The 19,771-nt window shown below is 41.1% G+C and overlaps 2 protein-coding genes and 1 long non-coding RNA gene across 4 annotated transcripts in view; 1 reads left to right on the top strand and 2 right to left on the bottom strand.

Annotated features, from left to right (window-relative positions):
- The window catches only part of LOC135255947 (T-lymphocyte surface antigen Ly-9-like), a 227,919-nt gene that overhangs the window by 154,376 nt on the left and 53,772 nt on the right, over positions 1-19,771 (top strand). The window lies entirely within an intron of this gene.
- Positions 1-19,771, bottom strand: part of LOC135255946 (titin-like) — a 222,530-nt gene that overhangs the window by 170,335 nt on the left and 32,424 nt on the right. The gene's annotated exons all lie outside the window — the stretch shown is intronic.
- On the bottom strand, positions 6,812-10,285 carry LOC135255950 (uncharacterized). The gene is made up of 2 exons (XR_010330325.1): positions 9,942-10,285; positions 6,812-8,752 (listed from the first exon to the last, which is right to left on the bottom strand). It is a non-coding gene; the product is annotated as an uncharacterized LOC135255950 (long non-coding RNA).

The raw sequence follows: 19,771 nt of genomic DNA, 5'->3' as shown, positions 1-19,771 counted from the left end.
GAATCAGCTGATGGCTCAGCTGAGTGATGTTCGCCTATCACAGTACATTCACTAACAGGGCGGTCTACTTAAACAGCCTCCCTCTACTCATTCGGCTGCTCCTCCTGCATGCAAGCGCTGCACATTGCTTCGTAAATCCCCTCCACCACCCCAGCTCCATCCCCATGCGTCAAGAGTTTGCATTCTCCATTCCTATGTGTTAAGAAGTTGTATTGCTCCATCCTTATGTGTTAAGAAATTGCATTTGCTCCATTCATATGTGTTAAAAAGTGCTTTGCTGCTGGATCTGTTCTGTGTGTACCCCTCTAGGGGGGGTTTGGCTGCTGGCCTCCCGGCCTTATCCACGCGGGCTGCGTGGTTGGCGGGAGAGCTCCAGAACAGAGCCATACCGCCAAACATGACTGTATTGCCTTTATTGTCAATAAAGTTCTACTTGATGACAGTGGTCCTGACAGAATTATCATCTCAGCTTCAACAGTGGGATCAGAGATCATGTCAGGTAGTACCAGCAATGGCCACAAGGTGGCAGGTGGTGATCAAATATTGGGAATTTGGTTGTAAACGCACAGGGCTTGCTCCATCTGCTTTCTGATCTGATCAGAAAGAGCAGTCTCCGTTTGATTCAGCTCTTAGCTCTAAGATTAGACACAGGCTGTTCGGAAATAGCAGGAACACAGCCATCCAATCGCCTTTAGAGTGCAACCAAGCAGGAACACAGCCAACCAATCGCCTTTAGAGTGCATCCAAGCAGGAACACAGCCAACCAATCGCCTTTAGAGTGCATCCAAGCAGGAACACAGCCAAAAAATCGCATTTAGAGTGCATCCAAGCAATCGCAGGCCATTGAGTGACATGACAGGAAGGTCATGTGATAGCAGGACAGAATCCAGCGCTGGCAGAACACAGGAAGCGCAGTGTGGTGCTGTAACTGTACAGAACACCGGAAGCGCAGTGTGGTGCTGTAACTGTACAGAACACAGGAAGCGCAGTGGGGTTCTGAAACTGCGCTCAGAGACGACTCTCACTTCCTCTCTTAAACTCCTCAGCAGGTTATCTCCAAAAAATGCACTAAGAGCTGCTTTTAATCAAAGCTTGGATTCGAAAATGAGGGGGAAACAATGGTGAATAACTATTCCACATAGTAATGCCCAAATCTGTTACAACTTGTACAAATAATGTTACAGGATAAATGTAAATGTATGTGTCTTATTTACAAGTGATTCTAGACGAAAAATGATTTAATAAAGCACAGATTCTACCCAATGATTTCCTGTTTGTCTCTTGTTCAGAACACCCCTGTCATCTACAACAGGAAGTGGAGCCCAGACCGTGGGTGCACTCCAATCACTTATTTTTCAGCTCCTTTCTTTCTTTCCTTCCTTGTTTTTCTAGCATGGAAGGCAAAATGAGTTAAAATATGTGAAATTGACATCTGGGGCTCATTCCATTCCCTTATTTTATTCCTCCTTGTCTCCGTCATCATTAGAACAGAGAGATGCCCAAAGGCTGCGTTTGGACAAACTCCCCGCTCTAAATGACACAGCTGCCCAGGGCTTCTGACAGTAGGGCAGAGACCGCGGGCACCCGGGACATGGGCCGCCAGATTGGACCCAATCCACCACTGAGCGGATTCATAGGACGGAGTGTAGCACAGTGGGTAAGGAACTGGGCTTGTAACCAAAAGGTCGCAGGTTCGATTCCCGTTGTACCCTTCAGCAACGTACTTAACCTGCATTGCTTCAGTATATATCCAGCTGTATAAATGGATACAATGTAAAATGCTATGTAAAAAGTTGTGTAAGTCGCTCTGGATAAGAGCGTCTGCTAAATGCCTGTAATGTAATAGTAGGGCTGAGACTGTATCAGCTTGGACATGGGATGCCAGTTTGGAGCTCAGCTCATCTCTGAGTGGAGATCAGTAAAGCCTGCCTTACTGATCTGGGAGCAGTTTCAGCTCTGATTTGTACACAGATCATAGATCACCTTTGGAGTGCAGCTTGCTGTTTCCTTATATGTATTAACCCAGGTCTGTACAGGTGTGTATATGTGAGGTGCAGGTTTGTCTCATTTGTTTTGGTGTGGATTTAAACTTCACACCTATCACTGTAAATTCATCTATTATAAATGGAGCCTCTTTCTTAAGTTACCATTTTCCATAAATCACAGTAAATAAAAGCATTAGTTCATCTGACAGATTAAACATATTGAGACATTATTGTGTAACATTTATTCTTCATGGTATGCACAGCAATTAGATAAAGCGGGGAAGACATTAAAGCTGCATGATTAAAAACTATTAACAATTAGTTTCAGTTCATGACTGGGACTGGGAGAACAGCCTGAGACAGAGGATGACTGGGACAGAGAGAACATGTCTTTATGGGGCAGTTATACTGCATGTCTTTATGGGGCAGTTATGCTGCATGTCTTTATGGGGCAGTTATGCTGCATGTCTTTATGGGGCAGTTATACTGCATGTCTTTATGGGGCAGTTATACTGCATGTCTTTATGGGGCAGTTATGCTGCATGTCTTTATGGGGCAGTTATGCTGTATGTCTTTAAGGGGCAGTTATGCTGCATGTCTTTATGGGGCAGTTATACTGCATGTCTTTATGGGGCAGTTATGCTGCATGTCTTTATGGGGCAGTTATACTGCATGTCTTCATGGGGCAGTTATGCTGCATGTCTTTATGAGGCAGTTATGCTGCATGTCTTTATGGGGCAGTTATGCTGCATGTCTGTATGGGGCAGTTATGCTGCATGACTTTATGGGGCAGTTATGCTGCATGTCTTCATGGGGCAGTTATGCTGCATGTCTTTATGGGGCAGTTATGCTGCATGGCTTTATGGGGCAGTTATGCTGCATGTCTTTATGGGGCAGTTATGCTGCATGTCTTTATGGGGCAGGGTAGCTGTTGGGGCTGCAGCAGGATACAATGAACATGGGACTCTCATACCCACCCACCCATACAGAGGTCAAAGTTCATTCTCACTCAGCAGGCTCAAACCAGGTGACTGTACACCATCGCGATCAGCACCAAGCACAGGCTCCACATTTTAGACCCCTCGGTCTGCCAGATACCCGCAGCTCCAACTAAGAACAGGTAAGTACAGGTGAGAATAGGTGAGGACAGGTAAGGACAGGTAAGGACAGGTGAGAACAGGTGAGGACAGGTTATTCTAAAGCCCGTTTTTTAGGGCTGATCTTAAACCGATTGAGAGTGGGGGAGGGGGTTACCTTCCACCATTGTTTCCTAAATGCATTTTAATGTGTCATGTGTTATGTTCAACAAACTAATTCATCAATTCAGTGCTCACTTACTGCTAATCTCATTTATTTTCCTTATATCACAAGTCAAATTGAAAAAATCGCTCATAACACATTCGTTGTAAACCTTTGAAAAGGGTATTTGGCTTTGGTTACACCCCTTCTGAAGATCACACTTCAAACCTCCGCATTCAGACAACACATGGAGGTCAAAGTTCAATTTCACTTAACAAGGATGATGACAGAAAGTCATGTGATGTAACCATACAATCAGACATTTTTTTCACATCATTAAACACAACCACCCACAACAACAATCACTGATGGGGATTTTACAGTCTAACAGTATCTCTCATTTAATAGTAGTTGCAGGTGTAAACAGGTGTGCACAGGTATGGAAAGATGTGTGCAGGTGTGAATGAGGTGCAGTAAGCTCACCTGTGCAGTGGGCCCCCACAGTGAGAGGGTCTGATGTCTCTCTCCTGACTGAGTTCTTCGTTTCTCAGGTGTATGCACCGCTCCTCTCCACAGTCTGAGTCATATCCAGATGTGGGGCACAGCATACAGGGTAGCTACCATAGGACTTGTCCTCACCGTTCTCTGTACCAGGACAGGGGTGCTCCAGTCCCTCTCTCCACAGCACACAGTAGAGTGCAGGGGAATTCATCACGAGTGACACTGACATGGGGTTTTGATACAGGAACTGTGCAGTGAGGACAGAGTGAGATAGTGAATGCAGCTTTGAAAAACTGTATTCATGCTGAACAATTATGTGTCAAATATGAATCTGAATGATAAGCTCTTGGCAACAAGCATAGGGCCAGAGCATAATGGAACAATCCATTATTGTGATAAATTTAATCAAATCTAAAATATAATGTAACAAGTGAAATACTCAGATGAACATCATTTAACTTTTGCCCAATGTGACCGGCAGCCTGCATTATTGCGATTATGACATCATTCCTCCAACAAAAGAGCAGTGTGTCTGTAGCATCTAGTTTCACCAAAGCAGAGATTTGAAAAGAAAACAATAGAAAATCCAACATGGCAATAAAATGTGACCTGCACTGCCCGGATACCCCATGTGATTCATCTGAACCAATCAGAGGCAAGTGGAGAACACCTTAATGGAAAAGTAACTTGCATGTTGAGAGAAAGAACATTTCTCTCTGATGAATTCTGTATATAAAGGGGATCCACCACGAGTCCCTCATGAAAATAGCGGAAATGAAACATTTTAAAAATAGGCTAAATTACGTGTTAATATTCATCTTAAAATCATAAACACATATTAATCCTATCTGTAGGGGATAATAACATTAATGTGGTGCTCTGTAACTTACCATTGTCTGTCACACGAGCTTGCTGTTGATACAGCAGTACAACAAAAACGTATCTTCCCATATACGAAGAAAAGTACTTGGCTATTCGATTGTATGGCCACTCAATGATACATTAATGCAATATTTGATTTATAATGTGTTTGAATTGGAAAATACACATTTATAAATTAAATATAGCATAAATGTATCAATTTGTAGTCATATTTTTTGTTTAACATTATTTGAGTTAAGCAACAAACTATTCAAGTTGGTTCAAAGTAGCCCTAATGCTGTTATTTTATTGATATAACAAACATATACCAACACAAAACATGTGGTAACCCAGTGTGTAGCTAATGAGTATTCTCACTGCAGTGCGTAGCTAATGACACAGTGTTCTCACTGCAGTGTGTAGCTAATGACACAGTGTTCTCACAGCAGTGCGTAGCTAATGACACACTGCTCTCACTGCAGTGCGTAGCTAATGACACAGTGTTCTCACTGCAGTGTGTAGCTAATGACACACTGCTCTCACTGCAGTGCGTAGCTAATGACAGTGTTCTCACTGCAGTGTGTAGCTAATGACAGTGTTCTCCCTGCAGTGTGTAACTAATGACACAGTGTTCTCACTGCAGTGTGTAGCTAATGACAGTGTTCTCCCTGCAGTGTGTAACTAATGACACAGTGTTCTCACTGCAGTGTGTAGCTAATTACACACTGCTCTCACTGCAGTGTGTAGCTAATGACACACTGCTCTCACTGCAGTGTGTAGCTAATGAGTGTTCTCACAGCAGTGTGTAGCTAATGACACAGTGTTCTACAGCAGTGCGCAGCTAATGACAGTGTTCTCCTGCAGTGTGTAGCTAATGACACAGTGTTCTCACAGCAGTGTGTAGCTAATGACACAGTATTCTCACAGCAGTGCGTAGCTAATGACACAGTGTTCTCACAGCAGTGTGAGCATGACACAGTGTTCTCACAGCAGTGTGTAGCTAATGACACAGTGTTCTCACTGCAGTGTGTAGCTAATGACAGTGTTCTCACAGCAGTGTGTAGCTAATGACACAGTGTTCTCACAGCATGTGTAGCTAATGACAGTGTTCTCACAGCAGTGTGTAGATAATGACACAGTATTCTCGGCATGTGTGTAGCTAATGACAGTGTTCTCACAGCAGTGCGTAGCTAATGACACAGTGTTCATTGGCATTCTTTCAACACAAACTTTTGTTTTAGCATCAATCATAGAAAACTGTGTATAATTGCACGAGGATGAAAGGAACACTCACACAATGTAGGAGAAATGAGGCATTATGGGTATTTATACATACCAGGATAAGGGCAAAGCTCATGGTAAAAAAAAAAAAAAACCACACATTTAGTCTGAATTGTTTAGTAAAATCACACTGAAAAACAACGGTACACAGACGGTGGGTTATTCTAAGTGCCTCTTATGGCAAGTACATGCATTTCAGGGTCCTGTGGTTTAATGGCAGTGTGGACTTACGTGAAATAACATAATTTAACTTTTCTCCACGCTCACAGTTGGTCATGTTACATTACATTACATTACATTACAGGCATTTGGCAGACGCTTCTTATCCAGGGCGACGTACAACAAAGTGCATGTATTACTTTCTCTAAACTTGCCATTTCCATCTTTAATCCTTCCGCTTCCATCTTTAAGCATGTTACTCATCTCCATTTTTAACTTCCTCATTTACACTCTGTTGCCTTTCTGCATACTCCTTTATTTCTTCAAACATTACCGTATCCATAGGTTTATTTTTCCTTCTTCCATCGCGTCACTTCTCTTACCATACTCAACGGCTCTGGAGAGCCACCTGTCGCCATTATTACACAGTTATTGTAATTATGTTTCTAAAATATAAAACAATACTGTTCCTGGACCCAAAAAACTAAAAACATCACATTTTGACAAACAACACATGTCCTGCCTCCCTGAAAAGGACTGCTGCCTGTCACAATAAACTTCCTATTGAAGGTCTCCTGCCCCAAGCATCCCACTGAGGACTTTCTGCCTTCCTTATAAAGGACTTTAGTCTGTTGCAATAAAGGACTTTAGGATTTTGCTAATCCTTTCGCCAATCCCGTCCACTGCACTGCTGATTGGTGACTGCACTGAGAATCCTGTTCGTGACGCCAATTGTTGGGCAGCGAAAATTCTCTCCTTTGAATAACCAGGCACAACGAGGTGTATCATATAAGAAATAGGATTTATTTCTGCAGAAAGAGTCCGGCACCTACGCACAACAAGGTGGATAAGGCCAAACTGAAGAAAGCAGGGGCGGTCCTTGCTTTTATAAGCAAAACGTGTCTTAACAATAACACATAATTCCATACATGAATGGTACATGGTTAATACATAAGCATATTGTGAGATTTAACAAAGTAAATGACTGGCTGTGTCTAGCCATATAGCATGAAGACTAAATAAGCACCATGGTGACCACTTAGTCTTAAACAAGCTTGAAATCAGAAATAATTGTTCAGTCTTTTATCTATCAGTTGCTTTCAGAGTCCTGGGCAGCATGGTGTCATAGCCAGTTCCTCCCTGTCAACAACGACTAAATTGTGGAGAAAATGGCAAAAAACAAACAAACAAAAAAAAAAAACAGAGAAAGAAAACACACACACACACTACAGTAGGACATGCACAGATATATATGTTCACACAAAATGTACCATTAATTACAATACTGTACATCATATGTGCTGTGCAATTACTGCATGTTTTAGGTACAGGGTCCTCTGGGTGGTTTGTTTTTCACAAATAAAGCTGCCGATCTTCCTTCTTTGAAATACCACTGATAAAAAGAGTCTTCTAAACAACCTCCCCCACCCCCCCCCTTTTACTGAGCTGTACTGAGGCTGCATGGCATTGGTGGGGTTAGTGGAAATGAGCCTCAGGGCAGGTGGAGGGCTGTTCTTGGGCTCAGCTCTTGGCCTTTCTCTTTCTCAATTTAATTCAATTCAATTCAAGTTGCTTTACTAGCATGAAATACAAATGTAATTATTGCCAAAGCATACATATATATAATATGCAAAATAATAATGATAAATGTAACAACATATAACAATAACAGCATCATCCTTGTCATGTCTTAGCAATTATTATATATATATATATCTCTCATCTTCTTCTTCTTAAGCCCTTTGCTCCTCTAGGGAGCATAGTTCATTGACAAATGTCCTCCACATATTTTATTTTTTTATTTATTTTCTGTCTGTATATTTTACTTAATTATTTTTATCCATTATTTAAGTTTCTAGTTATTATTGTTTCTATATAATTTCTACTTTTCTTTATCCTTGTTATGTTGACAGTATCAGGACTGTTCTGGGGAAAAGATGGGGGAAATTACGCTCTAAAACTGTATGCTGATGCCTTTCTTTTGAATAAAAATATGCTTAAAAAAACAATAACAGCATAAGTAAATCAATAAATATGTACATGTTTATATGGGGTGGGTGGTCACTCACTGTCCCTCAGGTTATGACAGGCTGAAATGAACTGTGCCGCAATTGGGGCTGTTGTTCCTTCCCCAAGAAGAATTGCACACTGTTCTTCTTTAGAGATGAAATTAAAATTATTTATAATTTGGGATAATTTTGGAAAAGTTTTTCTAATTTGTAAATATTTTGTGCAAGTAAGGAGGGAAGTGCATCTGTGTCCACCTTTTCCTGTCTTACAGTGACCACATATTCGCTCTTCTTTTGGTTTCTCTCTCTCTCTCCCAGCCTCCACCCGAGCCAGGAGACCGGCCTGCACTCATTAGCATCCAGCCCACTGTGCAGATAAACGCACGCACGCACGCACGCACGCACACACACACACACACGCACACACACGCGCACACACGCACACACACGCGCACACACGCACGCACGCACGCACGCACGCACACACGCACGCACGCACGCACGCACACGCGCACACACACGCGCACACGCACACACGCACACACGCGCACACACACACACGCACACACACACACACGCACACACGCACACACACTCACTCACATGATCAAGCTCATAAAGATTTATAAGTCAGCAGGGAATCGGGGGGAGCCTGACTATGATAGGTCATCTCTCAGGTGGGTGGGATCTCTTTCTTCTATTCTCCGTTCATGGTTCCTGTGGGGAGAAAGTTTCATTTAAATAATAATGCAGTAATAATTATTTGGACAGTGACCCAATTTTTTGTTGTTTTGGCTCGGTACTCAAGCTCACTGAATTTTAAATTAAATGATGTATATGAGATTAAAGTGCAGACTGTCAGCTTTAATTTAAAGTATTTTCATCCATATCTAGAGATCTATTTAATGTATGAATTTTTTTCAAATGTTTTGGGGGATTTTTGCATTCAGTCTTGTTTTCAGAAATTGAAAAACATATTAAATTTGAATTTAGGTCAGATGATTCACTTGGCCAGTCAAGAACATTCCACTTTTTGGCCCTGAAAAACTATTGGTCACTTTAGGAGTGTGTTTGGGGTGATTGTGCAAGATGAAGCACCATCCAATGAGTTTAGCCCCTTGAACCCTAGGGGGCTTTTGGCCGTTTTTCACTACCTTTACTACTATAATTTTTTTTTTTTTTTTTTTTTTTTTTACAGTTTTCTACATGGAAATTAAGAAGAAGCCACAAGTATTACATACCAGTTTTATCAGAAGTCTCTTGGCTACCCAAATCTACCACATTCTACTTCTAAGAGTTAGATAATCAGAAATAGCAGTTCAAGTATAAAAAATAATTTTCATTTAATGAAAAAATATGTTTTTTGAAATGTATTTCTAAAAGTACATGTCACTGCTTGATGAAAACCCTGCAATGTAAGCTCAGGGTGTCTGTAGTACCCACACCAAATATCATGTCAAATTTTGTATAAAAATTACTTAAGAACTGCCTAGTGTATTCCCCCGCCAGTGCGAAAAGCTGTCTGGAACGGAGTCACACAGAGAGAACTCTTACCTGCCGGACATTTAAGCCCGACTGTGGAGCCCTTTATTGTACGTAGTCCCCCCATTTATGGGGAGCAAAGTAATTGGACAGATTGGCCTTATCTGAAATGAAGTTTGTATGACTTTATTTTGGCATCCCCTATGACCTACAGGAGCCCATATGTCTTTTCAGGTGTGTGTAGGGGTGAGATGGCAGGTTAGAGGGAAAGAAGGCCAACAGTTTTTCAACCTGTCATCCTGTGAATTTTGTCTTTATTTTTGACGTTTAATAAACCTTCCTTATTTCATTTATCTCATCACACCTTGGAAATATTTTGCTTTTGCCCATGGATTTATGGACATGCGTGAGCTGAAGCACCTACCCCAACCTCAGTGGCTTGGTTCAAGAACTTCAGTCTACAATCAGAAAGACAGCAGTGTTACTTCTGAATGCTTATGATCCAGCACTATTTCAGTGCATATCAGGAACCAATCAATGCTTTCCCACAAATAATTAGTTTGTTTAGCAATTTATATTTCAGGGTATACATTGATAGTTATTCCAAATTTTCAGACAGCAAATAATTGCTCATAAATTGGCTGATAAATTGTGATTTTTTTTGGTCAGCAGTAGCAGTATCTCTATATTGGCTTGTTAAGGCCAAATTCACATAAAAAAAAAAAAACGTTCAACGTACAAAAATTCAAGTTACTCTTGTATATTTGCAACATACAATAAATACTGATTGTACATACATACATATACACACACACACACAATATATATATATAGCATACTTCATTATCCCCATGGGGACATTTCCTAGCAGCATGTAACATTCACATTTACAAACAGACATTTATACCAAGAAACATACATACAATCATTCACACTACAGAAAGGCCATGTGGATAAATACACAAATTCAGACATAATTTGACATATTGAGGCCTATTAAATCACTCTTGACTATCCCACACATATGTTTGCCCCATTAATGTACTGTATGCTTGTACACACAGGGCCAAGTTATTTGACACAATTTAGGAAACACTGGCTAGCATTGCTTTGGAATACAGCCTGTTTAATTTGTGTGAGGTAAGATAGCCAATATTGTTTCTTGTATAGTAACGTGGCATAATTTTTTGCTATTTGACACTTTGATGTGACACAAAATTTGAACGACCACATTGTCAGATGATAAGTTTCAACAAGCACGAAACCATCCAGACCCACGGCGCAGCTTGAATTCTGACTGTTATAGCCAGGGCAATATTTTCACTGGAGACTTGATTCCGCCTCATAACTTCAAAGTCCCAGGTCATTTGTGAATGGTTGAAATGGATTTTGAAAAAAGACACTTCATGCTACAATCATGATAACGGCAATGACTGTGCTGTGAATCATATTTTTGGTGTTCGTCTCTGCAGACCAGGAGCATCTGGGCCTGCTGTTCTGCAGGCAGTTACATGTTGGTAAATTGCTCATTTAGTGCGATCAGCTGCCGCGTTGATTGTTTGTTCTGTGTGCGGGCGTGTTTCAAACATTCCATGTCAAGCTATTCAAATATTTTAAAAGGTCCTCCCTTGGGTACAATGTTCAGGTTGCATACTGACAGTACAGAAAGTGCATGATCTCTTTATCATTCGAGAAACATGAAAATGTATTTTTGCAGTGTACGTTTTTTTTGTCCTGTTCAAGCAGGATTCATTTTGTACAATTGTACAAACTAAAAGAACACTTACCTAGGCATCCTCTTCAGAAATCTTGAAAGGAAAAGAAAGAAATCACAAATAATGTACTTTTTCTTTAACAGGCAAAAAGGCAATCAACAAAGCATGGGAAATTAGCTTGAACCAAAAAAGATGGAGATACACATTAAACACAGGCTAAAGTGAGGATCACAAAGGACTACAATGGAAGCAAACTGATCAATGATCAGTTGTTTGTTGAAATTTGATGCATCAATTTAACACTTCCATACAGGAAATGGTTTCAATCTCAATACTGGATTTCAAATATAACAACTGTGCCTTGAGTCACAAGATTCCTCTGCTATGGATCCATTTATGTTGAGATCAAACTGAACGAAAGTCTGAAGTGGTTTCCTTTCAACAAAGATAAAATGAAAAAACTCAACCTATAATCAAAAGACAGAAATTAGTGAAGCTAAAAGACTAATAAACCCCTTATAACACCTTTATTATCCTGTATCCCTAAAACACCTTTATTAACCCGTCTCCCTAAAACACCTTTATTAACCTCTCCCTAAAACACCTTCATTATCCTGTCTCCTAAAACACCTTCATTATGCTGTCTCCCTAAAACACCTTCATTATCCTGTCTCCCTAAAACACCTTCATTATCCTGTCTCCCTAAAACACCTTCATTATCCTGTCTCCTAAAACACCTTTATTAACCTGTCTCCTAAAACACCTTTATTATCCTGTCTCCCTAAAACACCTTCATTATCCTGTCTCCCTAAAACACCTTCATTATCCTGTCTCCTAAAAACACCTTATTAACCTGTCTCCCTAAAACACCTTTATTAACCTGTCTCCCTAAAACACCTTTATTAACCTGTCTCCCTAAACATCTTTAGCAACCCATTGGTTGGAGCTTAAGTTCGGAGGCACCCGTATCTGTACTAGTGTTATACACTCGGTCTGTCGCCTTCTTAGTCAGGTAGCTAACGTTAAACTCGTGTGAAAATGCAAAATGCAGAACTGCCTGGAAGTGTGGGTATGTTTTCATTGGATTTCAGAAATTTAAATGACTTTCCACAAAATTTTGTTAGATGCAAAAGCAATAGTTCAAATGTTTTATTTTTAGTTAGGCCAGCAAGCTAGTGTAATGATTTAGAGGTTTGCTTCAGTCCAAGGGAGGATTTGAACCCGGGTCTATCACTCATTCAAAAGACACAAAAGGCAAATGCACTACCCAGTGAGCAACGAGGGAAGTAGACATCAGAGCTGCAAGATTTTACTGTTTTAAATGTGTGCACTTATATGTATGTCCATTTTGTGTGTGCGTATCCAATGTTTTTATTAGCTGATGTACCTAAATGTCCAATGGGGAAATATATTCTTTCTGGACTTGGAGAATCTGAGATGATGTTATCAGGCAGGAAATAAAAAGAAGAAGGAAAAAAATGCAAAATCTAAAGTTTGGGGCTTTATTGTGCAGACATGTGAAGTTGTTTGTGAATTCTGTCTGTTGAAATGGTGTCAGAATGTACAGAACTGACTGAGAGTCTGTGGTGGTGGTTGTGGTTATTTATTTTTATGATTATTTGATTATGATGATTATTGGGGCTTTTTGGTTATTTTACGTGGTACTGTGGTAGGGAACCCTGAAAAGTGCCAAACTTTCAGCGCTGTTCAGGTATGGGGCTAGTGCAGCCCCACCAAGCTGTAACTGCCATCCCAACATAATCATATTTTGGGGTTTGTCTCTCAGACCAGGAGTATCTGGGCCTGCTGTTCTGCAGGTAGTTACATGTTGGTAAATTGCTCATTTAGTGCGATCAGCTACCGCCGTTGATTGTTTGTTCTGTGTGCGGGGCTTGTTTCAAACATTCCATGTCAAGTTATTCAAATATTTTAAAAGGTCCTCCCTTGGGTACAATGTTCAGGTTGCATAGTGACAGTACAAAAAGTGCATGATCTCTTTATCATTCGAGAAACATGAAATGTATTTTTGCAGTGTGTATGCTTTTTCTTTGTTCTGTCTAAGCAAGATTAGTTTTGCACAAATGTACAAACTAAAAGAACACTTACCTCGGATTCTCTTCTGACACCTTGAAAAAAGAAATCACAACTAATGTACTTTTTTGGCAAAAACAAGCAATGAACAAACATAGAAATCAGCTTGAACCAAAAAAAATGGAGATACATTAAACACAGGCTAAAGTAAGGATCACAAAGGATTACAATGGAAACAAAATGATCAATCAGTTGGGTTTGTTGAAATTTGTTTAATCAATTTAACACTTCCCTACAGGAAAATGGTTTCAATCTCAATACTGGATTTAAAATATAACAATTGTGCCTTGAATCATAAGATTCCTTCTACTATTGATACATTTATTTTGAGATCAAAATGAATGAAAGTCTGAAGTGGTTTCCTTTCAACAAAGATAAAATGAAAAAAACTCAACCTATAATCAAAAGGACAGAAATTAGTGAAGCTAAAAGACTAATAAACCCCTTATAACACCTTTATTATCCTGTCTCCCTAAAACACCTTCATTATCCTGTCTCCCTAAAACACCTTCATTATCCTGTCTCCCTAAAACACCTTTATTATCCTGTCTCCCTAAAACACCTTCATTATCCTGTCTCCCTAAAACACCTTTATTAACCTGTCTCCCTAAAACACCTTTATTATCCTGTCTCCCTAAAACACCTTCATTATCCTGTCTCCCTAAAACACCGTCATTATCCAGTCTCCCTAAAACACCTTTATTATCCTGTCTCCCTAAAACACCTTCATTATCCTGTCTCCCTAAAACACCTTTATTAACCTGTCTCCCTAAAACACCTTTATTAACCTGTCTCCCTAAAACACCTTTATTAACCTGTCTCCCTAAAACACCTTTATTAACCTGTCTCCCTAAAACACCTTCATTAACCTGTCTCCCTAAAACACCTTCATTATCCTGTCTCCCTAAAACACCTTTATTAACCTGTCTCCCTAAAACACTTTCGTGACGAGCTGCTGTTTCTGGTACTATGCAATCTGATGATGAAGGTGGGGGGAGTTGGGAAAGTAGTAAGGGGAAAAACAGGAAAAGGAAAACTAAAACTACTCGTAATTCATCTCAGGAGTCAGACGGAGGGGGAGAGCAGGTAAAGATAATGAGAATGACAGCAGCCAGTCAGAAGAGTTTAAAGTGATCTTTAAACTGAAGGTAGGGCAGTCTGCTCGCTAGTGCATTGAAGGAAGAGCTGGCTGAAATTGTAAATGCAAGGATTCTGGCAGATGGAAAGATGCTTGTTTACTGTAAGTCTGCTGCTCAGTTGACCAAAGCAGTTTCTCTGGATGCGAAAGGGAAGAGGCGAGTGGAAGGATTTGTCCCAGGGAGTAGGGCTGGTATGAAAGGAGTGATCTATGGGGTCTTGCTTGAAATATCTATCATATACTATGGGGGCGACATAGCTCAGGAGGTAAGACCGATTGTTTGGCAGTCAGAGGGTTGCCGGTTCAAACCCCGCCCTGGGCGTGTCGAAGTGTCCTTGAGCAAGACACCTAACCCCTAACTGCTCTGGCGAATGAGAGGCATCAATTGTAAAGCGCTTTGGATAAAAGCGCTATATAAATGCAGTCCATTTACCATTTACCATTTACCATCTATGGAGGAACTGGTCAGGGGCATTGATGGTGCGAAGGTTGCTGAGGCATTTTGAATAAGAGTTTTCCGGGATGGAACTAAACGTGAGTCAACTGTTGCAGTGTTAACTTTTCAGGAAGAGGCTCTTCCAGAGCGAGTGTTCCTAGGATGTTTGTCCTTTAAAGTTCATCCACATAGGAGGCCACCCTTGAGGTGTTTTAAGTGCCAAAGTATGGCCATATTGCAGCTGCTTGCCGTGGAACTAGAAGGAGCGGTAAATGTGGGGGTGAGCATGAGATTTTTCATTGTAAGGAAAAGGAGATTAAGTGTGGTAGTTGTGGTGGAGGGCATATTGCTGGAAGTTGTGAGTGTGAGCAACACAAGCAGGCAATGAGGGTGCAGCAGTATAGGGAGATAAATAAAGGGGTGTCTTATGCTGAGGCTGTTAAAAAGGCTGCAAAATGGGGTGAGGCAGATGAGGTGAGAAGGAGAGGGAGGGCCCCTCTCAGGTAACCTGTGTAACAGAGGAGCCAGTGGTGGCAAGTGGATTGAACTTCCTGGCTTTTATTGTTGAAGTGCTGTGTGAGGTAAAGCTGACCAAGAAAAATTCAGATGTGGTGAGAAGTGTGCTGCAGGCTGCTGAGAGGATCCTTGGGATTGGAGGGATTAAGCCATCTGTCCTTCATAATCATGTGTTTTCAAAAGACAGAAGGGCAAAAATTAACAGGGATCGAATGGTAGATGGTGATGATTTTTAATGTTTTTTATCCTCCAGTGGAATTCCAGGAGTTTGATAGCGAATGGGCAGGGGTTAAAGAAGTTTGTGTATGCTTTTAAAGAAAAACTGAAGTTAATTTGTATACGAGAGACATGGCTGAAACCTACTCTTAATTTTGTAATACCAGGATTTGTCCGTTTACAGAAAGATCGTAATTCTTCCGGGGGAGAATGTGCAGTGTTTGTAAGAGAAGGAATTCAGTATAGGAGAGTAAATAAAATCTAGGATGACTCTGTCATGTATAGATTTAAACTTTTGCACTGGCTGAGTTAGCTAGGTGTAGGGATTGGGATCTTTTGGAGCGTTACACCATGGCGTTACACCATCATTTTCCCATTTTAAGTCGGTTTGGTAGAGTTTTGCAGGTGGAGAAGGAAAGCACTGTGAGAGGATTTAAAGTGACAATCTCGAAGATTTCAGTTTCGTTCTCTATGGTGGTGCCAATGGCGAGAAGCGGTAATTGCAGGTGTGTTTTTGGACCTCACTTCCAGGAGATCCAACCGGATCCAACAAGTGTCGCCTGTGTGACGTCAGTCAGGTGGCACGCCAACTATAACACTTAATATTTAGCCTAATGAATAAAAAACGGTTGTTATAAAAGCAACGTCATACTCATTCGTTGTCTAACACTAGGATAACTCAAGATGTCTTTACACTGGCGAGCCGGGTTAAAATGCCGTAGCAAACTTGGGGTAGAATTAGTGATGATCAATTTCTGCAAACGTTCTTTATCCACCTTTTGCTCGGTATGAACATCTTTACACTGCAGAGAAGAATTTGCGGGATTCGCTGTGGCTTGTGCAATTATGTATCTCGTGCACAATAAGCAGTCTTTTTCGTGAATGATTGTTGTGTGGTATTTTTGAAACAACTGCCTTGCCCCTGGTGTTTCTGGTTTTGCTAGCTAAACTGTTCGACAATCAAGCTGAGCTGGGTGTTAAATTAGCAATCAGAACAAGAAGAATAAAACAAAAACAAAGGAGATTTCATCAAAAAGGGCATAAAGGCTGAAGGAACATATGAGGAAGCGTAATAAAATAATAACAATGCTAATCCATACTCCCGTATTCTTTTATTTAGTTTTCTCCTGCATGACATCTTCAGAAATCAGACCCGGCTCTGCTCCACATACCCCGGCTTTATTCCGATAATTATAATATATTTATGAACTCGATGGCAATATAAATAACGGTAACGTTAAGGCCAGTTCAGATCAATGATTTGCAAGTTGCACCCAGTCTCGTTGCGAATCATTGATCTGAACTGGCCCTGCAGTTAGCTACACTGCAACGTTGCAACAAGGTAGCATATTACATTCGAGAGACGGTTTGCGAGGTCGGTACCGGTCGGTAGCGTTAGCTAGCGTTTTTTTCTAATTGTTAGCTGACATTAGATTGTGTTAATTACATTAGCTAGCTAGCTAACGCAACGTTACCTGATATGAGAGATGGATACTGTACGCAACGTTGTCTAAACTAATGTTGTCTTTCTTGGCATGGTCCGGTAGCTAGCGTTAGCTGTGCAAATAGCGATGTCATTCAGTAAAGTTACATTGTCATTAAATGTAATACGAAATCTACATCAACAAATAATATGATCTTTCATGTTACACAAAAACTTTTTAGGGTTCCATAACTCCGCCAACACCCCCTTTCTCTGTTATTGTAACGCATGCAGACACCGGAAAAAACAGTACGCCGCTCACACGCAAGTGAGTTGAACAGCGAGTCTGTAGCGTTAGTTCCGTCTACCCTCTCTGGCGGACCAACCACAGATGAGTGATGAAAAACGTGTCACTAACTGTGTGCCGCTTGTGATTTTTTTGAAGTTTTTTAATCATGAATTATGATAATAATAATAGTATAAAGTAATATAAAAATAGGCTCAATCACCATTGTGTTACCTAATGCAGCGATAGATAGTGACTTAAGACATTTATTTTAATGAAAATCTTCGAGATTATTACTTTAACTTTCAAAAAGCAAACCTGGGTAAATTTAGAGAACAACTATCGGCAGATTTGGGAGATGGTATGAGTGAGGGTAGTGTAGAAGAATGGAGTAAGTCCTTCTGTTCTGTAGTGAGAAGAGCGGCTGAAAAATCAATTCAAGTCAAGGGGAACAGGAAAGAGAGGAAAATACTGCTGTGAAGGCTTGTGATGAGGCAGTGCAGGCTCGTAACAGAGCGTATAGGCAGCTTAGAAAGAGTCCAGTTGAGAGCCATGCTATTGAATATAAGAGGCTGTGAGCAGAGGCTAGGAGGGTTATAAAAGGGGCTAAGAAAGAGAGCTGGCACAGGTTTTGTGGCACTACAGGTACAGAAACCACTGTTAAGCAAGTTTGGGGTATGATTCATCGAATGGCTGGGCTTAACAGGGGTCTGCCTATTCCTGTTATGGTAGAAGGAAATAAAGAAGGTGTAAGCAAAGGGAGAAGGCAGATCTATTAGGCAGGTTTTTCCAGAGAGTACATAGTACTGGTAATGTGGGCAGAGAGGGATAGCTGAGGAGGGAAAAAATGCTTGAGCAGGAAGGACATAAACTTCAAACGAATACTGATAATTTTCACAGCAGCCATACCACCACGCACTCTGCTCCTGCCAACTGGCTGAAGCTAAACAGGTGTGGGCTTGGTTAGTACTTGGATGGGAGACCACCAGGGAATACTGAGTTGCTGCTGGAAGTGGTGTTGGTGGGCCAGCAGGGGGCAATTTTCCCTCCGGTCGAATAAACCCCAATGCCCCAGTGCAGTGACGGGGACACTGTGCTGTAGGACATGCCATCTTTTGGATGAGACGTTAAACCGAGGTCCTGACTCACTGTGGTCATTAAAGATCCCATGATACTATTTGCAAAGAGTAGGGGGTTCCCTGGTGTCCTGGCTAAAATACCAGATCTGGCTCACACAAAAACTTGCCCCCTAATCATCCCCTGATTTAATTGGCTAAAAAAATGTTCTCTCCCTTCAGTGGAGCTGCTCAGTGGGCAACAACAGAGGATTGTGGTTGTACTGCGCAGCTCCCAGGTGTGAATGTGTATGAGTGTGGGCATTCCTGCAAAAGAGCATCCATGCTCAGTGAACCTACCCTGGCCAAATAAAGGTTAAATAAAAAATAATAGGGATGGGATTAATTTATTCTTTTCTATGCAAGAGCTGAAGCGTGCAGTAAGGCAAGGGCATAATACCACCCCTGGAAGAGATGGTCTGGGATATGAGTTGTTTAAGCACATGGATGACTTTGCTTTGAGGGAGATGTTACGTTCGATTAATATAGTGTGGGATGAGGGGCTAATTTCGGCTGAGTGGAAGCATGCAGTGGTCGTTCCAATTTTGAAACCTGGGAAGGAAGTCGACAGTCCTGGATCATACAGGCCTATTGCCCTTACAGCAGTTATTTGTAAGATAATGGAAAGAATGGCTACTGATCGGCTTGTGCATAGACTAGAGCAGAGAGGGTATTTTTCTCCATTTCAAAGCGGGTTTAGACTAGGTCGAGCAACAATGGATGCAATCTTGATGTTACAGACATTAAGAGAGCTCTAGTGAATAAGGAGGCAGTGATTGGTGTCTTCCTAGATATAGAGAGGGCTATACGATATGTTGTGAAAAGAGGGGTTGGTAATTAAGTTGTATGATGCAGGGATTCGGGGCAGGATGTTGAATTGGATAAAAGATTTTTGAGATCCCGTACTATTCAAGTAAAGGTGGGGGGGAGTCTTTCTGACACTGTAAGTGTAGATAATGGGACCCCGCAGGGTAGTGTTATCAGTCCTGTCCTGTTTAATATAATGGTGAATGCTGTTTGATGAAGTGGGAGATGGCTTTGGAAGCTCTCTCTTTGCAGATGACGGAGCAATATGGAAGAGAGGCCGCAATGTTGAATATTTGATGAGGCAGATGCAGGGAGCCTTAGATAAGGAGCAGGCTTGGGCTGATAAGTGGGGTTTTAGGTTGTCAGTATCAAAGACAAAATATATGATCTTTGGCAGAAAGAAGGAAATAGATAGTGAAGGTTATTAGGTGTGTGGCTGGATTAAAAATTGACATATAGAGCACATGTGGAAAAAATGGTAAGTGTGAGAAGGTTGTAAATATTATGAGGT

Source organism: Anguilla rostrata, chromosome 5 (genome assembly GCF_018555375.3).
Source record: "Anguilla rostrata isolate EN2019 chromosome 5, ASM1855537v3, whole genome shotgun sequence".
NCBI lineage: Eukaryota > Metazoa > Chordata > Actinopteri > Anguilliformes > Anguillidae > Anguilla > Anguilla rostrata.
Note: the sequence above shows the minus strand (reverse complement) of the source record. Positions and strands in the feature narration are given on the sequence as shown.